Source organism: Entelurus aequoreus, linkage group LG06 (assembly GCF_033978785.1).
Source record: "Entelurus aequoreus isolate RoL-2023_Sb linkage group LG06, RoL_Eaeq_v1.1, whole genome shotgun sequence".
In the NCBI taxonomy this organism is placed as follows: Eukaryota; Metazoa; Chordata; class Actinopteri; order Syngnathiformes; family Syngnathidae; genus Entelurus; species Entelurus aequoreus.
The window spans coordinates 44,689,438-44,713,710 of NC_084736.1; the positions used below are offsets into that span (position 1 = coordinate 44,689,438).

Below are 24,273 nucleotides of genomic sequence, written 5' to 3' on the forward strand. Positions count from 1 at the left end.
TTTGTTCTGTTGTGTTTATATTGTGTTACAGTGCGGATGTTCTCCCCGAAATGTGTTTGTCATTCTTGTTTGGTGTGGGTTCACAGTGTGGCACATATTTGTAACAGTGTTAGAGTTTTTTATACGGACACCCTCAGTGTGACCTGTATGGCTGTTGATCAAGTATGTCTTGCAGTCACTTTCGTGTGTATGCAGAAGCCGCATACAACATGTGACTGGGCCGGCAGGCTGTTTGTATGGTGAAAAAGCGGATACGTCGACAGGTTGTAGAGGACGCTACAGGCAGTGCCATCACAGCGCGCCCTTAATATTGTTGTCCGGGTGAAAATCGGGAGAATGGTTGCCCCGGGAGATTCGGGTGTCTCCCGGAAAAATCGGGAGGGTTGGCCGAGGGACGTCAAACGGTGAGTCGGCCGAAGCTTTTTATTTGGCCCGCCAAAAGGGAGCAGCACGTCAAAGGCAGCTTTGACGTGTGTGCGTCACAAACATTGACGCACACACGTCAAAGCTGCCTACGGTACAGCGGCGGAATCACTGCATAAATGAGCACTTCTCTAGTGAGACAAAATGGTTTCATTATCTGGGCGATGTTTTGGCGGGCCAAATAAAAAGCTTCGGCCGACTCACCGTTTGACGTCCCTTGGTCTACTGTTGTGTTGCGCCATGCCGTCAAAACTCAGATAAGAGTTCTCAGAGGATATGATGAAATGAAATGAAGATACTATTTTACAACTCACAACAAGGGACAATAAAGCACACAATAGCCATAAGGTAGCATTTGTTTTCCAACCTGTATATCAGTGTTGTGGATTGATACTGCTCTCAATTCAACAACCACTTTTAAAAGCACCTAGCTTCCAACTAAAATATGTTTAAATCTAGCTACTGGTGCAATGCTGAGAACATTATTGTGATCATAACCCGACACAGAATCCTGTGATTAAGGTCTAATGAGCTGTTGTTGGCCAATCCTCTTTTTCTGAAGAATAATTGAGGGTATTCATACTGGAGGAGAAATGTATGATTAGTAGTCTAGTCATACTTGCCAACCCTCCCAATTTTTCCGGGAGACTCCCGAATTTCAGTGCCCCTCCCGAAAATCTCCCGGGGCAACCATTCTCTCGAATTTCTCCAGATTTTCACCCGGACAACAATATTAAGGGCGTGCCGTGATGCCTTTAGCGTCCTCTACAACCTGTTGACGCGTCCGCTTTTTCACCATACAAACAGCGTGCCAGGCCAGTCACATGTTGTATGCGGCTTCTGCATACACACGAAAGTGACTGCAAGACATACTTGATCAACAGACATACAGGCCACACTGAGGGTGGCCATATAAATAACTTTAACACTGTTACAAATATGCGCCACACTGTGAACCCACACCAAACAAGAATGACAAACACATTTCGAGAGAACATCCGCACCGTTACACAACATAAACACAACAGAACAAATACCCAGAATCCCTTGCATCCCTAACTCTTCCGGGCTACAATATACATCCCCGCTACCACCAAACACCCCCCACCCCTCCACCACCACCAATCTCCCGAATTCGAAGATCTCAAGGTTGGCAAGTATGAGTCTAGTACATTTTCCCTTGTACTCCCCCTCCTCTATTATGAACGTTAACTTACATAATTTAACCTTTTTAGATGGATGCTACTCCAAACATAGCCACAAGCACCAATTTGGAATGGAGCCTGGAAAATACACTGATACCCAAAATACTTGTATTCTTTTAGAAACCCCAGGGAAACCAAGAGCGTGCGTGAACGAACAGGTCTTCTCCATATGTGAGGGTTTTATTCTCAGGTAAAGTCAGGCCAGACAAGGAGTAAAGCAAGATTGAATGTCGTTCAAGGTCTCCAGGATTCCCCGCGCTGACCAACTGTTGACATCTTCACAATGTTTGACACGTTATTATTATGATGGGAAACAACCACAACGGTTAATGCTCAATAGGCTACTGTAGCAAGCCTGTCAACATAATGTCTACAGATACAGTATTAAATACTGTACTTTTCCAAAACCTCACTATGCAGTGTTGTGATAGCAACTGCCACCTATTTTGTTTAGTTTCCTAGGGGGGGATCTACTGGACAATTCTTGCTGCGCTGATTGTGTCATTATGAAGGATTTCTATTGTTCATGGGCAAATTCCTATCCACTGTTCTTCATACATCAACTAGGGACCTGGATTTTATCCAGTGAGTTATTGATGACTTAATTTGAAGATCTTATCCGGGATAAATGGGTTTTGCTATTGTTCATTAATGGTTAGAAGGTGTACTGTTTATCTGGGTTGTTTTCCGATATGACTTACACGACTGCGTAGACCAAATACCGTATTTTTTTGGCTATAAGGCGCACTTAAAATCCTTTCATTTTCTCCAAAATCGACAGTGCGCCCTATAACCCGGTGCACCTAATGTATGGAATAATTCTAGTTGTGCTTACCGACCTCAAAGCAATTTTATTTGGAACATGGTGTAAAGATAAGTGTGACCTGTTGATGGCAGTCACACATAAGAGATACGTGTAGACTGCAATATGACGCCAGTAAACAACACCAGAACTTTAAATGTTCCATTGAAAATAAAGAACATTACACACGGCACTCAAAAATCTGTCAAAATGTTGTAGTATGACTTTGAAGCCTCACCGCTTGATGGATTGTCGGCCCATTACGGCTACCTTAGTCAGAGATACAAGTATTACTATGGTGTGTGTTTAAGGACCGCAAAATGTCACCCATTAGCAGACATATTATCTGGCGTTTTGTTTCACAATATTATGCAAAACTAACTTTTCTTACCTTCTGGTATCTGCTGATTTGTATTTGAGATCGGCATAAGTCCTGAAAATTTGCCCACGTCCGCCACTGTAGTCTGATACCGTAGTCGATAAGCTTCTTCTTTTTCACTATCTTTTTCATCCTCCGCTGTTGCCATTTCTAATATAAAGTAGCGTAAAGTTCTAACTTATATCTTGCTATGGATGCGCTAAAAACTACCAGTGTAGTGAGTTTACATAATTCACCCACGGAACCTCAGTTATTAGAGTGTTCCGGTCGGACGTTTTTTCACGGGACACATTTCCGGCGTTGTTGCACTAGTGAGCCACAGATGAGAAGATGCTGCTCCGTTGTTGATTGAAGTAAAGTCTGAATGTCATTAAAACAGTTAGCTCCATCTTTTGACACTTCTTCCACTCCCGTCCTTGCATGCTACAACGCTACAAAAAAGATGACGGGGAAAAGACTCTGTCGAAGGTGAGCCACGTAAATAAGACCGCACACAAAACGGTGCATCCTGAAGCGACTGTCAGACAGCGACTTGGAAGATGATCTGTAAAACATCATCTATGCAACATTTTGACCAAAGAACCACCATTACATGATATGTAGACCACAAGGAAGTGTTTTACATTTAGACAAAAATCATAATATGACCCCTTTAATGTGCCTTATAATCCGGTGCGCCTTTTATATGAAAATAGACCTGACTAGTTTCCTCATCGGTGGTGTGCCTTATAATCCGGTGCGCCCTATGGTTCAGAAAATACGGTATATCATGACACAGTTTTCAGCCATATTGCCCAGCCTTAGTGCCAACATATATTATAAGTGCAGACAGCCTCTCGCTGAAGTTGTGACGCTCCCTTCCTTAATGTGAGTTCCACAAGTTGAAACCTGTCTAATTCTGGCCGCACGTTTGTGATCTCTTATTTTTCACCTTAGAATGACATCATGCCACTAATCCGCTGACTCGCTCACTTGCGGGCCTAATCCGGCGAGCCTCTGTCGCCGCCACCACTTCAAAAAGCCACGGTCAAATGCACGGTCAATGCAGCCGAGTAGGAAGGCAGCAGTTTTTTCAGAGGGGTGGCCGAGCAAAAGAGCCGGCATACCCTCGCCCCGCCCTGTCTCCCACTATTTGCTCACAGCAGCAGGCCTAATCAAAGCGGCCCCTAATACCCTTAGCTGGGTCATGTGCTGAAAGCCAGGATTAGGAGCAGGAGGGCACAGGCCAGTCGATCCATCTTCTCTCTCTCTCTCTCTCTCTCTCTCTCTCTCTCTCTCTCTCTCTCTCTCTCTCTCTCTCTTACTTTGTCTGTCTTAGAAGACACAGACGTCTGTCGGATGTTGGTAGTGTCTCTCCAAGATGCTAAAAATAAAACGGTACTCTATGCTTATTCTGTTGTTTTCCGCAAAAAAATCTGTCTCAAGTTGTAAGGCTTAAAATGAAATATTTGTAATATAGGGTTTTTGACTGACATTTCCTACTGTACATTCACAGGCATCCACTTTTAGCAAAGGTTCATCGTCTTCAATCTCTGAGCAGCATTAGTAACAAGAAACCTAAAACTGCTTTGTGTGTTTCACTTATGTCTGGGAAGTGAGAAGCTGCACATGTAACTGGTCTTTTTAAAGCGTGCCTTATAAGGCTGCAGCTAACGATTATTTTTCTATTGATTAATCTATAGATTATTTTTTCGATTAATCGGTTAATCTATAGATTATTTTTTCGATTCATCTATAGATAATTTTTTCGATTAATCTATAGATTGTTTTTCCTTTTACCGATTATTTTTTATTTTATTTTATTTAAAATGAAGATGAAAAAATAAAAGTAGGCCAGTTTTTTCAAAAGGCATGGCTTTTATTTACAAAAAAAAAAAGTATGGCCACTCAGTCAACATTGACAACAACATGACAAAATATTCTGTAACAATGTAAACATTTAAAACTTTTAACATTTAACAAAATTAAAAGTAGCTTATTTGCTTTTTAATGTGCAAATATAAAAGCAATAGTATAAGCATTTAAAAAGTAAAAGTATTGCTTATTTTGCTTTAAAATGTGCAAAAATAAAGATAAACATCCAATACAAAAAAGTGCAAGACGAAATATTCTGTAACAACAGTGTAAACATTTCAACAAAAGTGAAAGTATTGCTTATTTGCTAAAATGTGCAAAAATAAAGATAAACATCCAATACAAAAAAGTGCCAATCTAAATATTCTGGAGCACTGTAAACATTAAGTATTGCTTTTAAAATGTGCAAAATAAACATACAGTCCAACACAGTACACAATAACCAATTCTACTCATTCCAGTGAGTGACTAACAGTTGTAATGAAGAAAGGTTAGCATATCTACTTGCTTTGCTTCTTTTCTTGTTTACAATATTCCCAGCAGCTGAAAATAGGCGCTCAGAAGGGGTCGATGTGGCTGGAACTGAGAGGTAATTAGCCTTCACCTCAAACCAGGACTGCGAGCGAGCTGAGCTGCAGTTTAAGTTTCTAGTAGGTCAACGGGCTCATAGTGATGTTACTAGTAGTTGACTGGGAGGTGTTTATTATCATTTGGGGAGAGTCCACTGCCTGATGCTCACCTGCTAAACACCTATCTGCTCGACGCTGAAGCGCTGACTACATGCGCTATGAATACGCACTGCTGATTGGCTGATAATGCTTCGTGTGTACCAATCAGATGGTTGTATGGGTGGGACAATGCTGCGTGCTGAGACAGAGGAGCAAAGCAACTTGTTAAGACTTTAGCAGCTAAAGTTAGCTTTAGCTTAGAAACTCGTTCGGTACACCCCCGTACCGAACCGAAATCCCCGTACCGAAACGGTTCAATACAAAACACATACCGTTACACCCCTAGCAGATACAAATGACACATTCATGTTTTTGTGTAATGATGACAACGTATGCTAACGCGGACGATTGACTAGTTGATGGTTGATGGTTTTCTTTTCAAATGTTCGTTCATAGCCGTTGTGCTGCTATGATAGGCCATTTCCGCTCGACACAGTGTGCATACAACAACATTATTAGGCTGTGTATTGAAATACTCCCACACTTTTGACGACTTTTGGCGTGCGTTTTTCCCCTCGCTCGCACAGTCTGCTTTGCGCTCCGCCATGACGGTAGTGTGACGTAATTATGCGAAGCGTCGACGCACAAAAACGGCGTCGACGTATTTACATAACCGATGACGTCGACTACGTCGACGCGTCGTTTCAGCCTTAGTGCCTTATTAGGCTCATGGATCATGTTTCATTTGGTTATGTAAGATGGCGACCATACGTTAATGTTTGTAAAAGGCATCGAGGAGTCCCACCTCCTGAAGAAGTCATTTGGCAGTTAAGTGTGGAAGTAAGGACGAGACAGAGGAGACTCACATAAGCATCTCACCGTCTAAACCAGAGGTGTCCAAACGACAGCCCGTCTTCAGCTTGGCCCCCGAGACGTTACAAGTTTAATGAGGAAACTGGCCCGCGGGGCGCTTACAGTTTCATTTAAAATAGCCAATATTTTAATTACCGCAAATGTGCCGTTGTCATGTGGACAACATGAGTAAATCAGGTCAATTACTGTGGATTTTGCACTTCAAGAGTACACAGAACAGCATTAACTTTTGTAACCCAATCCAAACAACGTTTCTCACTCATGGAGCAAACTGCAACCAACACAAAAAGTCAACACACGTGACCACACATAACACAACATGACACCCATTTACACCCAGTACAATGTATGATGTGGAAAATGCAAAACACTCCCTCCACACTTATCCATGTTTGGCGCATTTTAGCTGCTTGTTATTTATGATTGATTACAAAACTTTAATGAGGTCTTCACCGAAGTAAACAAAGTAGGACTTTCACATACTTTTAATATCCATTTATATTAATCATTAATTATAAATCCATTCTATGATCATGATGTTTGTGTGTGTGTCTGTGTGCGTAGGTATGTAGATATACTGTAGATGTATGTATTTTTATTTATTTGTTTTCTTTGTCTGAAATATTTGAAAAAATAAATATATTTATTTTATCACTAGGTGTCACCAAAAAATAAACAATTACCACTCCACTTTAACTTAAATACATTAAGTCCTTTCCAGACAGTTAATAAATATATACATATGTGTGGGTGTGTATGTACGTACGTGTATATATGTGTGTGTGTATATATATATGTATATATATATATATATATATATATATATATATATATATATATATATATATATATATATATATATATATATATATATATATATGTATGTATATACTGTATGTATTTTTTTTATATATGTATATGTGTGTGTGTATATATATGTATATATATATATGCTTATGTGTGTGTGTATATATATATATATATATATACTTGTGTGTGTATATATATATATATATATATATATATATATATATATATATATATATACACCTGTGTGTGTGTGTGTATATAAATATATATATATATATATATATATATATATATATATATATATATATATATATATATATATATATATATATATATATATATATATATATATATATATATACCATACCTACCGTCAAGCAGGGTGGTGGTAGTATTATGCTCTGGGCCTGTTTTGCTGCCAATGGAACTGGTGTTTTGCAGAGAGTAAATGGGACAATGAAAAAGGAGGATTACCTCCAAATTCTTCAGGACAACCTAAAATCATCAGCCCGGAGGTTGGGTCTTGGGCGCAGTTGGGTGTTCCAACAGGACAATGACCCCAAGTCAAAATTTTGGACACCCCTGGTGCATACCCTTGCATCGCTCCTAAATTCAGTCCACTTTGTCCCACTTCATATCGAGCTTTGCCAACCCTAGATTACCAGTCTCAACTCAGGAGAAACAGGTCGGCATGTTGAATTTCCTGATGCTGCTAAGTCTCAAGCTTGAAGCCTGATTAACATTTCTACCGTTTGCAAACACAACCAATGGAGAAATGAGTGGGGAGGGGGGGTTAGCAAGGAAGAAAGGAGTGTGAAGGCGTCAAGGTTTTCAGTTGGTACTGCAGCTGATTCTCGGAAGGTAGCGACAGATGAGAGGAAAGCCGAGAAGGTCTCCCTCGTAAGACTACTCGACGACATGCAGCACATGGAGGCAAACATGGAGGCAGTAGACACAACGAGATGAAACCACCACCCTAATTAAAGGCTAATTATTGGTAGGTACTCATCAAGGTTGTAGTCAATACCTAAAGTGAGCTATGTTTTATTCTTAAAGGAGAGTATGTGTGCCTAAAAAGCTTTATTATGGCTTCTTCATCATTTTGGTTTGTGTGTGTGAGTCTCCGAAAGTGATGTGTAAATGTTTTGACTGCATCCCACTTAGTTAGCCGTTCAATACAGAATTTTATGGAGAAAATAAACCTTTCAGAGGGGCCCTTTTCATGCAAAACCGTTCTCTCCTGTTGGCACCTGTTTTGGTGTATTTGGCATGCCCATAAGTACATCAGAATGACCCCATTAACCAAACCAACATCTAAAGTCATGTAAAACCTTGATTTTCTTGCATTTTTTGTCATAGAAATTAAAATGTCACTGCAGGTAAATACAAGTGACGTCAAGCCAATGAGGAAAGATTCGCCACAATTAGCCTCTGTCCTGGCTGCTTAGTATGATATGGGTAGTCAACAATAAGTAGTAACCCTGAATAATAATAAAATAATATTAAATAATAATAAAATAAAAATAAATGCGATATACACTTTAAAAGTAGTCAAGGCAACTCTCCTTTAAAGCTGTATTTTTCTCTCTTCAGTCACAAGTAAATACCCAATAATTATTTGGACTTTTATGGCAGTTAAGAATGTTACTTAAAATGTCTTCACTTTTAATAAATGTTTTATGATGGCAACAGTTTGACCCTAAAATTGATTATATTTATTTACACTATTTCATTTGGGTCAAGGTCCACATGTAATAGGTTGCACAAGTGCTGTGCGATATGGACAAAAAAAAAATCTAGGTAATTTTATATCTCAATATAATATTTTCTCTAAGAAATATACACCATATTTTCTACACTACCGCACGCATATAAGCCGCACCAACTAAATTTTAGAACCAAAAAATTATTTTATGTGCGCACTAACATCCAAAAACCGGAAATTACGCAATACTGCATACGTCAGTAGCCCAGTAAGAGCCTTGCATGAATATTATTATTATTAATATTAATTAAATGTAATACATATTGAATTTATAATACAAATATACAAAAACATACAATATAATAATAGCGTACAACATATTGATTAAAGATGTATAAATAATCCATATTTAAATCGTAGACCTGAATTGTAATTGTAATCAAATTATGAGGTGCCCAAATATTCCCACCTCAAGTCATGTCTACATATGAATTTAGAAATGTCTGTAAGGCTCGTTAGGTGTGTTTTTCTGTTCATTACTATGTGGTTTTGACTATTTTGTCGCATTTCAACACCGTTGCTAAACTGTTCTTCATGTCGTGTCTTCAAGTGATAAAACTGAAGACACGAGTAACGACTTGTTGGCAGCATGTTTGGTCGGTGTCATGACTTTAAAAAAAAATCCAAACAAAGAGTTCCTCTTTCATCTTTTGGCACCAATTCCTCTTCGTGTTTTGTTGGTTTAGCTTCCATTGGACTTTTCCTCTCTGCAACAATGTTGACATTAACGTTCATGCTAGCTATTGCCGTCAAGCTCTTTCACGTGACGTAAACATTTTCCCACGAGGTAGCAGTGTTGCAGCAGTGACATTAGCCGCAGCCCAGACGATAAAATCACGATATAAATAGTTATATTGTGCAATCTACAAAACCCAAAACTAGTGAAGTTGACACGTTGTGTAATTCGTAAGTAAAAACAGATTACAATGATTTGCAAATCCTTTTCAACTAATTGAATAGACGGCAAAGACAAGATATTTAATGTTTGAATTGAGAAACTTGTTTTTTTTCTTCTAAATAATCATTAACTTAGAATTTAATGGCAGCAACACATTGCAAAAAAGTTGGCACAGGGGCATTTTTACCACTGTGTTACATGGCCTTTCCTTTTAATAACACTCAGTAAACGTTTGGGAACTGAGGAGACCAATTTTTTAAGCTTTTCAGGTGGAATGCTTTCCCATTCTTGCTTGATGTACAGCTTAAGTTGTTCAACAGTGTGGGGTCTCCGTTGTGGTATTCTATGCTTCATAATGCACCACACATTTTCAATGGGAGACAGGTCTGGACTACAAGCAGGCCAGTCTAGTACCCAAACTCTTTTACTACCAAGACACGCTGTTGTAACACGTACAGAATGTGGCTTGGCATTGTTTTGCTGAAATAAGCAGGGGCGTCCATGAAAAAGACGTTGCTTGGATTGCAACATATGTTGCTCCAAAACCTGTATGTACCTTTCAGCATTTGTTATTTAGCATTAATGGTGCCTTCACAGATGTGTAAGTTACCCATGCCTTGGGCACTAATACATCCCCATACCATCACAGATGCTGGCTTTTGAACTTTGCGTTTATAACAGTCCGGATGGTTCTTTTCCTCTTTGGTCCGGAGGACACAGCGTCCACAGTTTCTAAAAACAGTTTGAAATGCGGACTCGTCAGACCACAGAACACTTTTCCACTTTGCATCAGTCCATCTTAGATGAGCTCGGGCCCAGCGAAGCCGGCGGCGTTTCTGGGTGTTGTTGATGAATGGCTTTCGCTTTGCATAGTAGAGTTTTAACTTGCACTTACAGATGTAGCGGCGAACTCTAGTTACTGACAGTGGTTTTCTGAAGTGTTCCTGAGCCCATGTGGTGATATCCTTTGCACACTGATGTTGCTTTTTGATGCAGTACCGCCTGAGGGATCGAAGGTCATGGGCATTCAATGTTGGTTTTTGGCCTTGCCGCTTACGTGCAGTGATTTCTCCAGATTCTCTGAACCTTTTGATGATATTACGGACCGTAGATGGTGAAGACCCTAAATTCCTTGCAATAGCTTGTAGAGAAATGTTGTTCTTAAACAATTTGCTCACGCATTTGTTCAGACAGTGGTGACCCTCGCCCCATCCTTGTTTGTGAATGACTGAGCATTTCATGGAATCTGCTTTTATACCCAATCATGACACCCACCTGTTGCCAATTAGCTTGTTCACCTGTGGGATGTTCCAAATGAGTGTTTGATGAGCATTCCTCAACTTTCTCAGTCTTTTTTTCCGCTTGTGCCAGCTTTTTTGAAACATGTTGCAGGAATCAAATTCCAAATGAGCAAATATTTGCCAAAAATAACAAAGTTTACCAGCTTGAACGTTAAGGATCTTGTCTTTGCAGTCTATTCAATTGAATATAAGTTGAAAAGGATTTGCTAATCATTGTATTCTGTTTTTATTTACCATTAACACAACGTGACAACTTCACTGGTTTTGGGTTTTGTACATTTTTATGTCGTATTACGATGTATATTGTAATTTCGCACAGCACTAAGTGACACTGTACCGTGTTTACTTGCTGCCGTCGTTATGTCGTCATTGAACAGCAAATCAAGATGCTTTTTGAAAACAACACCACACTCACACAGTCTGTTGCTCTAAACAAACGAAAGCGAGGACTCACTTTGCCACATCTGAGCACATGAGTCTTGCCTTTGTGAAACCGAAGAGAGCTGACCTTATACCACTATTTTAACAGAACTTGGTCATCTATCTCGGGCCGACAGAGGGATTAATTGTTTGCTGTTGAAACGTGGCTGCCATCGCTGGTTGTTGCTAGGGCTGCAGGCATTGCTCCACTGTTTGGAGCCTGACACTTGATAAGATCACACACTTGGGTCCTTTTAATTGCTGTTTAGCTTTGTAATGAAATCAACATTTGCCTTCAGTGCCACAAGAAAAACTAACCAGGGCATTACTACCTAATTCAAAGGGGAATGGAAGTGTGGATTGACTTGTTGTTTGGACGGTGGGATTGTGCTGCAAAATGTTTTAATGCTGACAAGAAGACCGATTCTCTGTCATCTCCATAAAAACAGCAATTTAATCTTCTCTATAGCCTTGGATTTCATGAAAGGACTTGCTACTAAAGATCACTGATAGCATTTTATTCCCATAAAGATGCCAAGCAGCTTGTTTTTGGACGGGAACTGCAAAAATATGTTGATTGACAGTCTAAAACACTGGTGTCAAACTCAAGGCCCATTTTATTTGGCCCTCGAACGCCTGGAAATAATATGTATCAATAAAGTACTGTAACTTTTCTTACTAAATGTAATCTTTCTTTGTATTTTGGGAGAAAAAAAATATATGTACTCCATGAATTCGCAAATTATGTTAACTTAAATATTGTCTAATTATGCAAAAATATATTATCAAACATTCAAACCATTTTTAAAATATAAATAAATACTAATAATAATGATTTCAAAGCAAGTTATCCATCAAAATGTGCAATGTAAAAGTAGCAATAGATTTCATGGTAAAATTTTGAAATGTATTGTGGTTTTTACTGCATTTTTCTCTGAATGAAAAAAACAGTACTTTTTTTACTGTAATTAACTGTGGTGCCGTTTTGACATTTACAGTAATACACCGAAAAATCTACAGTTGTTGATTTGCGGTTAAAATAAACAAACAAACTGGCAGCTCAGGTGCCAAAATTAAATTGCAGTTTTTTTATTTACAGTAAAAAAACACATTTTACAGTAAATGAGCTGCCTTTTTTTTACCATAAAAACAGCAGTACTGTTTTTCCATTTACAGTAATATACACTCAATTTTGAGGTGAAATTGTTGCAATTTACCATATTTTTTTACCTTTTAGTTTAAAAAAAATCTACTAAAAAATGCATTAAAAATTGTGTAATAATAGTATTCACTGTTAGAAGCGACACATAACTGCAATGTGGCCCTCGGTGAAAAAGACTTTGACACCTCTGGTCTAAAAGTAACATGTCTTCCTTCACTCGTTATTTCCACAGTTTTATGCATTTATATGTATAAAATATAAAAATCGCAATTTTTCTCAAAATTGTGCAGCCCTAGTCATAATTCTGCTCCAAAATAAAAGGCTGAAAAGTAAATAGTTGGCAAGTGAGCAGAAAACAAGTGATCACATATGTTTTAGGAACTCATGTCAAAGTTCCACTACTCCTCTCTCCGACTGCTCACCCACACGTTCTTCGGCGTAGACGTCGAAGCAAATATTCCGCAAACTGCGAGAGCCGAAATGCTTGCCCTCTTCCTTCCTGATCTTCTACGCGCAATAATCGGGTTCAGCAAAAGTCGACTTTGATTGCACACCATCTTTGAACATGCCACAAATGCAGAAGACTAAGACCTACTAAAATTGGAGCGGTGCAACACGAGTGACTTCATGTCTGCAGATTGCCTGCGTATTAAACATCACATTTTTTTGGTAATACGAATTAACTACATAAAAAGATAGGATTTGAAATCGAAGTCGAATTGGTGTGCACGTACCATCAATGAGTGATAACTTGGCATGTGAATATTTGGGCACCACACGATTCGATTAGATTCTTGGGGGTAACGATTCGATTCCGAATCGATTCTCGATTCAAAATCAATACTTCTTTAAGAACATGCAGCTGAGATAGGCTCCAGCACCCCCGCAACCCCAAACGAAGAAAGCGGTGGAAAATGGATGGATGGATGGATGGATGGGTGCCAGTTCTTTGATTAACTGCATTCCTCTATAACGGTGGTCAGCAACCCGCGGCTCTCGAGCCGCCCTAGTGGCTCCCTGGAGCATTTTTAAAAGAGGATTGAAAATGGAAAAAGATGGGGGAAAAATATTTTTTTTGTTTTAGTATGTTTTTTGTTTAAGGACAAACATGACACAAACCTTCCCAATTGTTAGAAAGCCCACTGTTTAATATGTTTGTGTGTATGCTTCACTGATGGGAGTATTTGGTGAACGTCGTTTTGTCCTACTAAGTTCGGTGGTTCTTGAACTCACCATCGTGTGGACTGTGACGCAGCAGTTTTTTACGTGTAAAATGTTCCACTCCTTCTTTGTCTCATTTTGTCCACCAAACGTTTTATGCTGTGCGTGAATGCACAAAAGTGCGCTTTGTTGATGTTATTGACTTGTTGGAGTGCTAATCAGGCATATTTGGTCAGTGCATGACTGCAAGCTAAGCAATGCTAACATGCTATTTAGGCTAGCTGTATGTACATATTGCATCATCATGCCTCATTTGTAGGTATATTTGAGCTCATTTAATTTCCTTTACTTTTATCCTCTTTGTATATAATTTAGTTTTGCATGTCTCATGACACATTATCTGTATGTGATTTTGGCTGCATTTCAGATAGTTGTTTTATGTGCCATGTTGTTCCAGACCACAGCAAACATTACCTAGCTTGCTAAAGATTGTAATAAGTCTATTAAAAGAAGATAGCCTGCCGTTTCCTTTAACTTGAACACACACATCTATACCTTTGGCCATTCAAAGTCAGTATTTTCCAGGAGTTATCTCACCTTCTGTGTAGCCTCTAATTTACTAATGGTTTCTAATGTTGTAAAAATGTGTAGAATAAATAATACATTTCAACATTTCTGTCAACAAAGATTTGCTTCATCCTGCGACACATAGTCATTTTGATAGTAGGATAATAGTGCTAATATAGATACTTACATCATGTGTTGCCTTCATTATAAGACTTATATACGGCTTTTCATTTTTTGCGGCTCCAGACAGATTTGTTTTTTGTATTTTTGGTCCAATATGGCTCTTTTAACACTTTGGGTTGCCGACCCCTGCTCTATAAAATAGATAACAGCTCTGATACATTTATTTATTACTTAAAAGAATAATAATAATACAATTCTACCCAAACATTTAATAAAGTCAAATACAAATAAGTCAACAAGGGATTTATCCAACACTTCTATTTTCTAAAGTAAATCTGTACAGCAGATATAGATAATCTACATCAACAATAGGATTTGCCTGAGTGGCTGGACAGGACAGATTAGAAAAAAAATATATATCGATAGATTTTCTATGTTTTTGAGTCGATTAAGAATCGTTACTAGTAAGAATCGTGATTAATTCGAAAATCAATTTTTTTTGACAATGGTGCAGGGGGAAAACAACGTGATTAGAGTTTTTGCTGGGTTGTGCCATACAGTAGAGAGGAGACTTGTTGAAATGTTTTTAACATTGTTTAAAAAGTGTAAATGCCACCAGGCTGTGTTGAGACCATGTGATAGACAGTTTGTATGCTCCTGCGTAGGCGTGTGTGTGTGTGTGTGTGTGTGTGTGTGTGTGTGTGTGTGTGTGTGTGTGTGTGTGTGTGTGTGTGTGTGTGTGTGTGTGTGTGTTTGTATGTGGAACCATTGGAGGTGGTGTTGAAACAGACATGCTCAATGCAGTCATGCATGCTGTTGTTGTCATTCTTTAACACCCCCGTCCTCTTGCACATGGCGCCTGACTGATCATAACACAGTACTGTGTGTGTGTGTGTGTGTGTGCGTGTGTGTTTCAGTGTGTGTGTGTGTGTGTGTGTGTGCACGTGCTTTGCTCGTGGAAGACAACAGCGCCCCCCTGCTGCGGAGCACAGAGTCAGGAGGCAGCAGGTGCAGCTGACGCAAAGGCTTTCTAGCAGGCAGGGCGAGTTGGGGCACCCAGAGGGAGAGGAGCCGCGGGAACTCCAGCAAACACTGGATCAGAACTCTCAGACGGGACGGGTTTAGAGGGAGACTGGACCTGAGCCAAAGCACTCAACATACCTTTGCCTCAGCCATGTATGTAAGTAACATTTGTGTTGATTGTTTGGTTGGCTGCTGCAATATTGTGTGGCAAGGTTTGCGACGGACTGTGGAATATTACCCAACTATTGTGCTAAAGATGTGGTGTGGAAGGGAGAGCAGCTTTGACAAGTTAGTTAACCACGTCCGTCTCTCGCTGAGGATTTCTTCTGGTATTATTGTCACTGGCTTTTTTTGGTCTGGAGAGTGACGACCCTGCTGGGACTCAGGGCCCTGCTGGGTGGCGGACATAAAGCCGCACTGTTCCCGATGTGCCATTGAAAGGAACAATTGTGGCAGAGATGTTGCGTTGTCATGTGCGGCGGGCCCTCCGTAACCAAGACAATGTCGGGACATGTCACAGCATCAGCATCATGACCTCCTGCAGGGCAGTTATGTCCTATTTACTGATTGTTAATATTAGGGGTGTGACGATAGTCTTATCTAACCAGGATGATATTTTAACATTGATTTTAAGCAGTTTGGGACAATTCCAAGGGCCCCTGACTGCCAGGTGTTGTGTGTGTGTGTTTGTGTTTTTAGGGGGTCATAGGGCCTTGAATTCCTGCCGGCGCCCCTGCTTATAAGAAAATGACGAGGACGAGGTATACATGACTGAAAGATTTTTTGGGTCGAAGAAACAAAACAATACAGGTGCACCTTAAGGTATTTTTCTAACTTTGCATGCGAAAAGATGTCACCCAAGAATGAACAACAATTCTTCTCAACAAAAGAGGAGAAACATGATTCAAAACGTTTGTATGCACATGCAACACTTAAGACCTTTAGCATATCTGTATGTGAAATTAAATTATGGAATGGATTAAGCAAGGACATCAAACAAAGCAATAATATGATTGAGTTTAAAACTGTTCAAACTACAAATGTTCACAAAGTACAAAGAAGAAGAATTATGATAAACATCTTGAACCTTTTTTTTTTTTTTAAAGAGATCTCATTCATCTAGGTAAACCATACATTACCTCACTATTTATTGTGTATATGTTTATGTCTAATATTTATTTATGTATTTAATATTTGTTTATTTACTTATAGTATTTTTTTATTGGTATTTATTTATTCACTGTTCTGTTACAAACGGAAAAGGAAATGGGATAAAACGGCTATGTATGCAAAAAGGGTAGGATTAAATAAGGTGTGCTTCTTCCTACTCCTTTTCGGACATGCTGTGGTGAAACAACTGGAAATATGTGATGCAATACATTGTAATTGTGTTGTATGGATGTTCGAATAAACTGAAACTAACTAACATTTACTTTGATTTAGCTTTATTTATAGAAACAGGTTCAACAGTTAAAATATGTGTAGGTTATGCATGCAACGTTATAAAATACTTTAAAGTGCACCTGCTTTTATTAACATACTGCTTTAAAATGTTGGAAATGCTATTCGGCTTGCCGTACACTGCAAAAAATTTGACACTTGCAAATATTAAACATTTTATCTTTGGAAATTTCCGTGGCTTTAAAAGTTTTACTTACCGTATTTTTCGGACCATAGGGTGCACCGGATTATAAGGCGCACTGCCGATGAGCGGGTCTAGTCAGGTATATTTTCATACAAACATTGGCTTCAGGATGCGCCGTTTTGTGGGCGGTCTTATTTACGTGGCTCACCTTCGACAGCGTCTTCTCCCCGTCATCTTTGTTGTAGCGGTGTAGCGTGCAAGGACGGGAGTGGAAGAAGTGTCAAAAGATGGAGCTAACTGTTTAAATGACATTCAGACTTTACTTCAATCAATAATGGAGCAGCATCTTCTCATCCGTGGCTCACTAGTGCAACATCAATGCTGGAAATGTGTCCTGTAAAAACCGTCCGACCAGAACTCTCTAATAACTAAAGTTCCATGGGTGAATTATGTAAACCCACTACAGTTTTTAGCGCTTTGATAGCTAGTCTACTGACAGATATAAGTAAGAACTTTACACTACTTTATATTAGTAGCGGAAGATGAATGTCCCATAACAAGAAGATAGAGAAAAAGAAGAAGCTTATGACTACGGTGTCGGCACGGACTGCAATTGCAAACGCGTGCACATTTTCAGAACTTATGCAGATCCCAAATACACATCAGCAGGTACCAGAAGATACGAAAAGATGGTTTTAATATTGGCAATATATTTTAATAATATTGCGAAACAAAACGGCAGGTAATATGTCTGTTAATAGGTGCCATTTTGCACTCCTTATACACACACCATAATAATACTCGTATGTTTTAATCCGCCGACAATCCATCAAGCGGTACAGCTTCATAGTTTACCGAAGTCGTACTAAAATAATTTTGACAGATTTTTAAGCACCGTGTGTAATGTTTTATATACTCAATGGAACATTTAAAGTTTTGCTGTTATTTACTGCCATCATATTGCAGTCTACACGTATCTCTTATGTATAACTGCCATCTACTGGTCACACTTATGGACCAGTAGATGATGTACCACATAAAATTGCTTCGAGGTCAGTAAGCACAACCAGAATTATGCCGTACATTAGGCGCTCCAGGTTGTAAGGCGCACTGTCGATTTTTGAGAAAATTAAAGGATTTTAAGTGCGCCTTATAGTCCGAAAAATACGGTAAATTATAAGGTAAAATATAGTGTAGAAATGCGGCCAATTTCAGATAATGTAGTCTGAAAAAAATACCGGATTCGGTACCCAAACCCAAACTAGATGTTGCGGGGAAAAAATAATAAAGACAGCCTGTCATAAGGTTAGTGTTTTTCATACCTACCAATTTCACTTGATATAACCTTTTCAAACATTCCACACTACAAAATAATAAAATCATCTATCTATCTGTTTATCGTGCTGATGGTGTATTGGACTAATATTGGTATCAGCTAATATTCAAGGCTCCAATATCGGTATTGTATTGGAAGTCAAAAAGTTCTATCGGACACTCTATTGTTAATTTGCTCATTACCGGTATTACAATATTGATTTTGTTCTGTACTTGCTAATAAATTATCACGTGGTCAAAGAGAGCCTTTACTTGTTCATGCCCTGCAAATTATAATTCAATTCAAAAACGTGTCGTAAAATTTTAGTTTTCAAATCACTTCATTCAGTTCAGAAACCATCCACAATCGATTTATCGCTAAGTGCTAATGAAGTATTTCGTCTGTGTTGGCGTCCTATTGGATATAAAAAAAATCTCTCCTATGGATCAACTTTCATTTCTGAGAAGGAAAAGTTGTGGCTTTGAATATCCTTGCTCCACACAAAGTCTTGATGATGTTGCTGCACCGTCATTGGCTGCCTCCTCCTTTCCCGACTGTCCTTTCATTGGTGTTCTCAACAGTGGATATTATCGTTTGAAGACACCGTCTAGACTCGGTTTGTCCTGCACCACCATAACCCGCTGAAGTCCTCCTCCGTCCCACCTCCACTCACTCTTCTTATCATCAGCTGTTCTCCTCCACTCTCGACTCATCTGCTTTCCTGTCAATCGCGCGCCCTGCCTGGTTTTTTTGGTTTTCATCTTTGCAGCTTGCCCCCTCTCCTCTAGTGCCGCTGCGGTTTTGTCTTCTTCATTTGTCTTCACACAGATGTGTGGACACGTGAAGGTGAGTGAAGTTGACTTTCAGGATTCCGCTCTCTCTCTTCATCACATCTGTGTCATAACTTTGTGAGATGTCCAAACATCAGGTGTTTGTAGTTCGCGGCATGTGACTGCCGCGTCACAGCCGCAATGAAGCGCGGACGGTGCCGCCGCATGCCAATGCGGGGCCTGAGCTCGTGACACGGTGGTTTTGTAGCCGGCTGTAGAGGTGGCGGTGCTGCAGTGGCATCTCGGGCAGATTTATGGGCATTGTGCTGCAAACAGTGAGAGGAAGGGATCACATTGTTTGCACACAGGTGGTGCACGCTTCCAGAGGCTTTCACGGCTCACGTGTTTGTCTAGGGTTGGGAAAATGTTCTGCCTGTCTGGTTTTTACCCTTATTATTCCTTTGCTATACTTGACACGTACAGGAAGAAACTGTCTCTGCCTCAAAGATTATGTCCCTCTCAACTTGTTTTACTCATGTTTTCTGGACAGGTTAACAGCTTGTCTGTGCTTTTAAAGAAAAAGGAATATTTTTTAATTTCATTTAATTTATTTTTTTATTCTGACATACAGTGCGCACGGAAAGTACACTACCTACTTGCTATCACTCAATCATAAACATGTTTATCTGCATTGTACAGTAAGGTGTCCAAACTACGGCCCGCTAGCTAAGTGCGGCCCGCCAGCATCTTCAATTTGGCCCGCATTCATTTTAAATGTTTGCCAATATTGGTACTGCTACTTTGTTGACATTTAGTGGACAACATGGGTATAAGGTCGGGGATCTTTAATTCCGCTCTGACTGCAGAGATGCGCAGCATTTACTTATAGGCCCCAATACAAACAACGTTCCCTAGTCATGGCACACACAAAAAAATCCAACCAACACAAAATGTCAACAGACAAAGTCACACATAACACAACCTGCTCACTGAACTTTGCCGGATGTTTTCAAATATGTTTTTTTACCTTTAACATCTAAACTGTAGCCGCCATAATGATGTTTGGTGATTACTATAGAAAGTATTTCAGTGGTTGCAATATTCGGTTTTGAGTGATATACGTGTAATTGCGGTAATCTGCATCCCAGCAGCTCAGACGAGGCACCAAGCAGTGTAGGCGAGGTTTGTTTCCACAGAGTGTTTCCAGAGCGGCCAACCTGAAACCCAGGTGTCAGGGACAGACACGGAAGCAGATTTTTGTTACAAAGTTCGGCAGAAAAACAATATTATATCAGATTGTAGATGTTTATGTTCATATTTCGCCGTGTTTGTTGCATTTTAGTTCGGTTTCGCTAGATTGTAGAAGATGTCAATTGAGGAGGTGGTGTGAGAAGTAAAAGAGGAGTGACAGTCATATGTTGTTTATAAGGATGCCCGATAATGGCATTTTTGCAGATATCCGATATTCCGATACTGTCCAACACTTAATTACCGATACCGATATCAACCGATACTGATACCGATATATACAGTCGTGGAATTAACACATTATTATGCCTAATTTGGACAACCAGGTATGGTGAAGATAAGGTCCTTTTTAAAAAAATTTATAAAATAAAATAAGATAAATAAATTAAAAACATTTTCTTGAATAAAAAAGAAAGTAAAACAATATAAAAACAGTTACATAGAAACTAGTAATTAATGAAAATGAGTAAAATTAAATGTTAAAGGTTCGTACTATTAGTGGACCAGCAGCACGCACAATCATGTGTGCTTACGGACTGTATCCCTTGCAGACTGTATTGATCTATATTGATATATAATGTAGGAACCAGAAATATTAATAACAGAAAGAAACAACCCTTTTGTGCGAATGAGTGTGAATGGGGGAGGGAGTTTTTTTTTGGGTTGGTGCACTAATTGTAAGTGTATCTTGTGTTTTTTATGTTGATTTAATAAAATAAATACATAAATAAAACGATTCCGGTAAAAAAAACCTGATACCGATAATTTCCGATATTACATTTTACAGCATTTATCGGCCGATAATATCGGACGTCTCTAGTTGTTTATATTCAGTGTTTTATCGCTCATAGTTAATATTGTACATCCCACTTTCTTCTTTACTTTATTGTACATTCTGAGTGTCTCATTTAGTAAAAAAAAAAAAGTCATAACATGTTTAGCATTCAATCACACATTATTGTGAATTTTTGTATTAGTGTTCCTGAAAAAAAAGACCCAATCTCACATATACACAGTTAGGTCCATAAATATTTGGACATTGACACAATTTTCAGTATTCCAGCTCTGTACAACACCACAATGGATTAGAAATGAAACAATCAAGATGTGCTTTAAGTGCAGACTTTGAGCTTTAATTTGAAGGTGTTTACATCCAAATCAGGTGAACGATGTAGGAATTACAACTCATTTTATATGTGCCTTCCACCTTTTAAGGGACCAAAAGTAATTGGACAAACTAACATAATCATAAATCAAATTGTCACTTTTTAATACTTTGTTGCAAATCCTTTGACAGCCTGAAGTCTGGAACCCATAGACATCACCAGACGCTGGGTTTCGTCCCTGGTGATGCTCTTCCGGGCCTCTGCTGCAGCTGTTTTCACTTCCTGCTTGTTTTTTGGGCATTTTCCCTTCAGTTTTGTCTTCAGCAAGTGAAATGCATACTCAATCGGATTCAGGTCAGGTGATTGACTTGGCCTTTGCAGAACATTCCACTTCTTTGCCTTAAAAAAGTATTTGGTTGCTTTCGCAGTATGCTTCGGGTCATTGTCCATCTGCACTGTGAAGCGCGAAAATTGTGTCAATGTCCAAATATTTATGGACCTAACTGTATATATATGTATATATATGTGTATATATATGTGTATATATTAGGGGTGTAACGGTACACAAAAATTTGTAAACAATGGCATAACATACATACACACACAGGGTCCATTGCCAGGGTTAATGTGGTCAACATGTATAAAATAAAAACTAAATAAGATAAGGCTCAGAATGGTTTCTTAACAAAACCTTTCTACATATAAAGTGCTTTTTTTGGTTGATTGATTGAGACTTTTATTAGTAGATTGCACAGTACAGTACATATTCCGTACAATTGACCACTAAATGGTAACACCCCAATAAGTTTTTCAACTTGTTTAACTTCCACGTTAATCAACATTAAACTGCCTCAAGTTGTTGCTCAGATTAAATAAAATGACAAAACTTTTCTTCTACATATAAAAAGTGCAACATTAAACAGTTTCAAGTCAACTCAGCCTCAGATTAACTTTTCTTCCCCCCCCCCCCCCCCCAGCCTGGCTAATTTAGCAGTAAGGGGATATATGGGCTCATTGTTCTTCCACCATAAAAGTGGGTCAAAATATAGTTTTTAATGCAATATGGATTTATATCTGCTGCTATAAAAACATTTGTTATTGCTTTAGCCCTGCCTGACTTCAAATGGGTTAGCATGTGTTATGGGAGTAGCGTATGTGTGTGTGTGGCCCTTTAATATGTGACAGCATGTGAGGTGAGTGTGTGGGCGACCGAGGTGAGGGAGCGGTAGCGTGAGTGCGGGGAGTGGCTAGGTTTTGTTGGATTGGCTGTGTGCTAGACCTCAATAAAGCCACGATTTGCAACTAATCGCCGGACTCGTCATTTACCCTGGAGTCCGGAGCTGTGGAGACCCACTGCCGGGTAGAGTGAAGGGTGTTGCCCCCGAGAATACATCAGCCCTGGAAGAGTGTCTCCTCCAATCTTAACGAGGCAGGAGGGTCTTCCAGCTCTGGCTTTTACATGTTGTCCTAGCTCGGGCGCTACTAGCATGAGTACTCGTTCGGTACACCTCCAAACCGAACCGAAACCCCCGTACTGAAACGGTTCAATACAAATACACGTACCGTTACACCCCTAGTATATATATATATGCATATATATATATGTATGAATGTATGGTTAGAGTGTCCGCCCTGAGATCGGTAGGTTGGAGTTCAAATCCCAGCCGAGTCATACCAAAGACTATAAAAATGGGACCCATAACCTCCCTGCTTGGCACTCAGCAACAAAGGGTTGGAGTGTGTGACAATCATTGGTACTTTAATCTTTAATCTTTAATGTATGTACTGTATGTATGTATGTGTATATATGTATATATATGTATATGTCCCAATGATCCTAGGAGCTATGTTGTCCGGGGGCTTTCATGCCCCCTGGTAGGGTCTCCCAAGACAAACAGGTCCTAGGTGAGGGATCAGACAAAGAGCAGCTCGAAGACTTCTATGGGAATGCATCAACAAGGACTCAGATTTCCCTCGCCCAGACGCAGGTCACCGGGGCCCCCCTCTGGAGCCAGGCCCGGAGTTGGGGCACGATGGCGAGCGCCTGGTGGCCGGGCCTGTCTCCATGGGGCCCGGCCGGGCACAGCCCGAAGAGGCAACGTGGGTTCCCCCTCCAATGGGCTCACCACTCATGGGAGGGGCCACAGAGGTCGGGTGCATTGTGAGCTGGGCGGAAGCCGAAGGCAGGGCACTTGGCGGTCAGATCCTCGGCTACATAAGCTAGCTCTTGGGACGTGGAATGTCACCTCGCTGGGGGGGAAGGAGCCTGAGCTAGTGCGCGAGGTAGAGAAGTTCCGGCTGGATATAGTCGGACTCACCTCGATGCACAGAAAGGGCTCTGGAACCAGTTCTCTTGAGAGAGGCTGGACTCTCTTCCACACTGGCGTTGCACGCAGTGAGAAGCGACGAGCTGGGGTAGCAATTCTTGTTGCCCCCCGGCTCAAAGCCTGCACATTGGAGTTCAACCCAGTGGATGAGAGGATAGCCCCTGCGCCTGTTGTTTGTGCTTACGCACCAAACAGCAGTTCAGAGTACCCACCCTTTTTAGATACACTCGAGGGAGTACTGGAAAGTGCTCCCCCGGGTGATTCCCTTGTCCTACTGGGGGACTTCAACGCTCATGTTGGCAACGACAGTGACACCTGGAGAAGCGTGATTGGGAAGAATGGCCGCCCGGATCTGAACCCGAGTGGTGTTTTGTTATTGGACTTTTGTGCTCGTCACAGATTGTCCATAACAAACACCATGTTCAAACATAAGGGTGTCCATATGTGCACTTGGCAGTAGGACACCCTAAGCCGCAGTTCCATGATCG

The 24,273-nt window shown here is 39.9% G+C and overlaps 1 protein-coding gene across 8 annotated transcripts in view; it reads left to right on the forward strand.

Moving 5' to 3' along the window:
- Nucleotides 1-24,273, forward strand: part of slc20a2 (solute carrier family 20 member 2) — a 201,968-nt gene that overhangs the window by 61,193 nt on the left and 116,502 nt on the right. For 4 of the 8 annotated variants that reach the window (XR_009826552.1, XM_062050770.1, XM_062050769.1 and 1 more), the window contains exon 2: nucleotides 15,374-15,591. The exons of 1 other annotated variant lie outside the window; for it this stretch is intronic. The gene's annotated coding sequence lies outside the window, so the exon portion shown is untranslated. Of the gene's footprint in view, nucleotides 1-15,328; nucleotides 15,592-19,078; nucleotides 19,181-24,273 lie in introns of those variants that run through there. 3 more of the 8 variants (XM_062050772.1, XM_062050773.1, XM_062050774.1) reach the window with 3 other exon arrangements.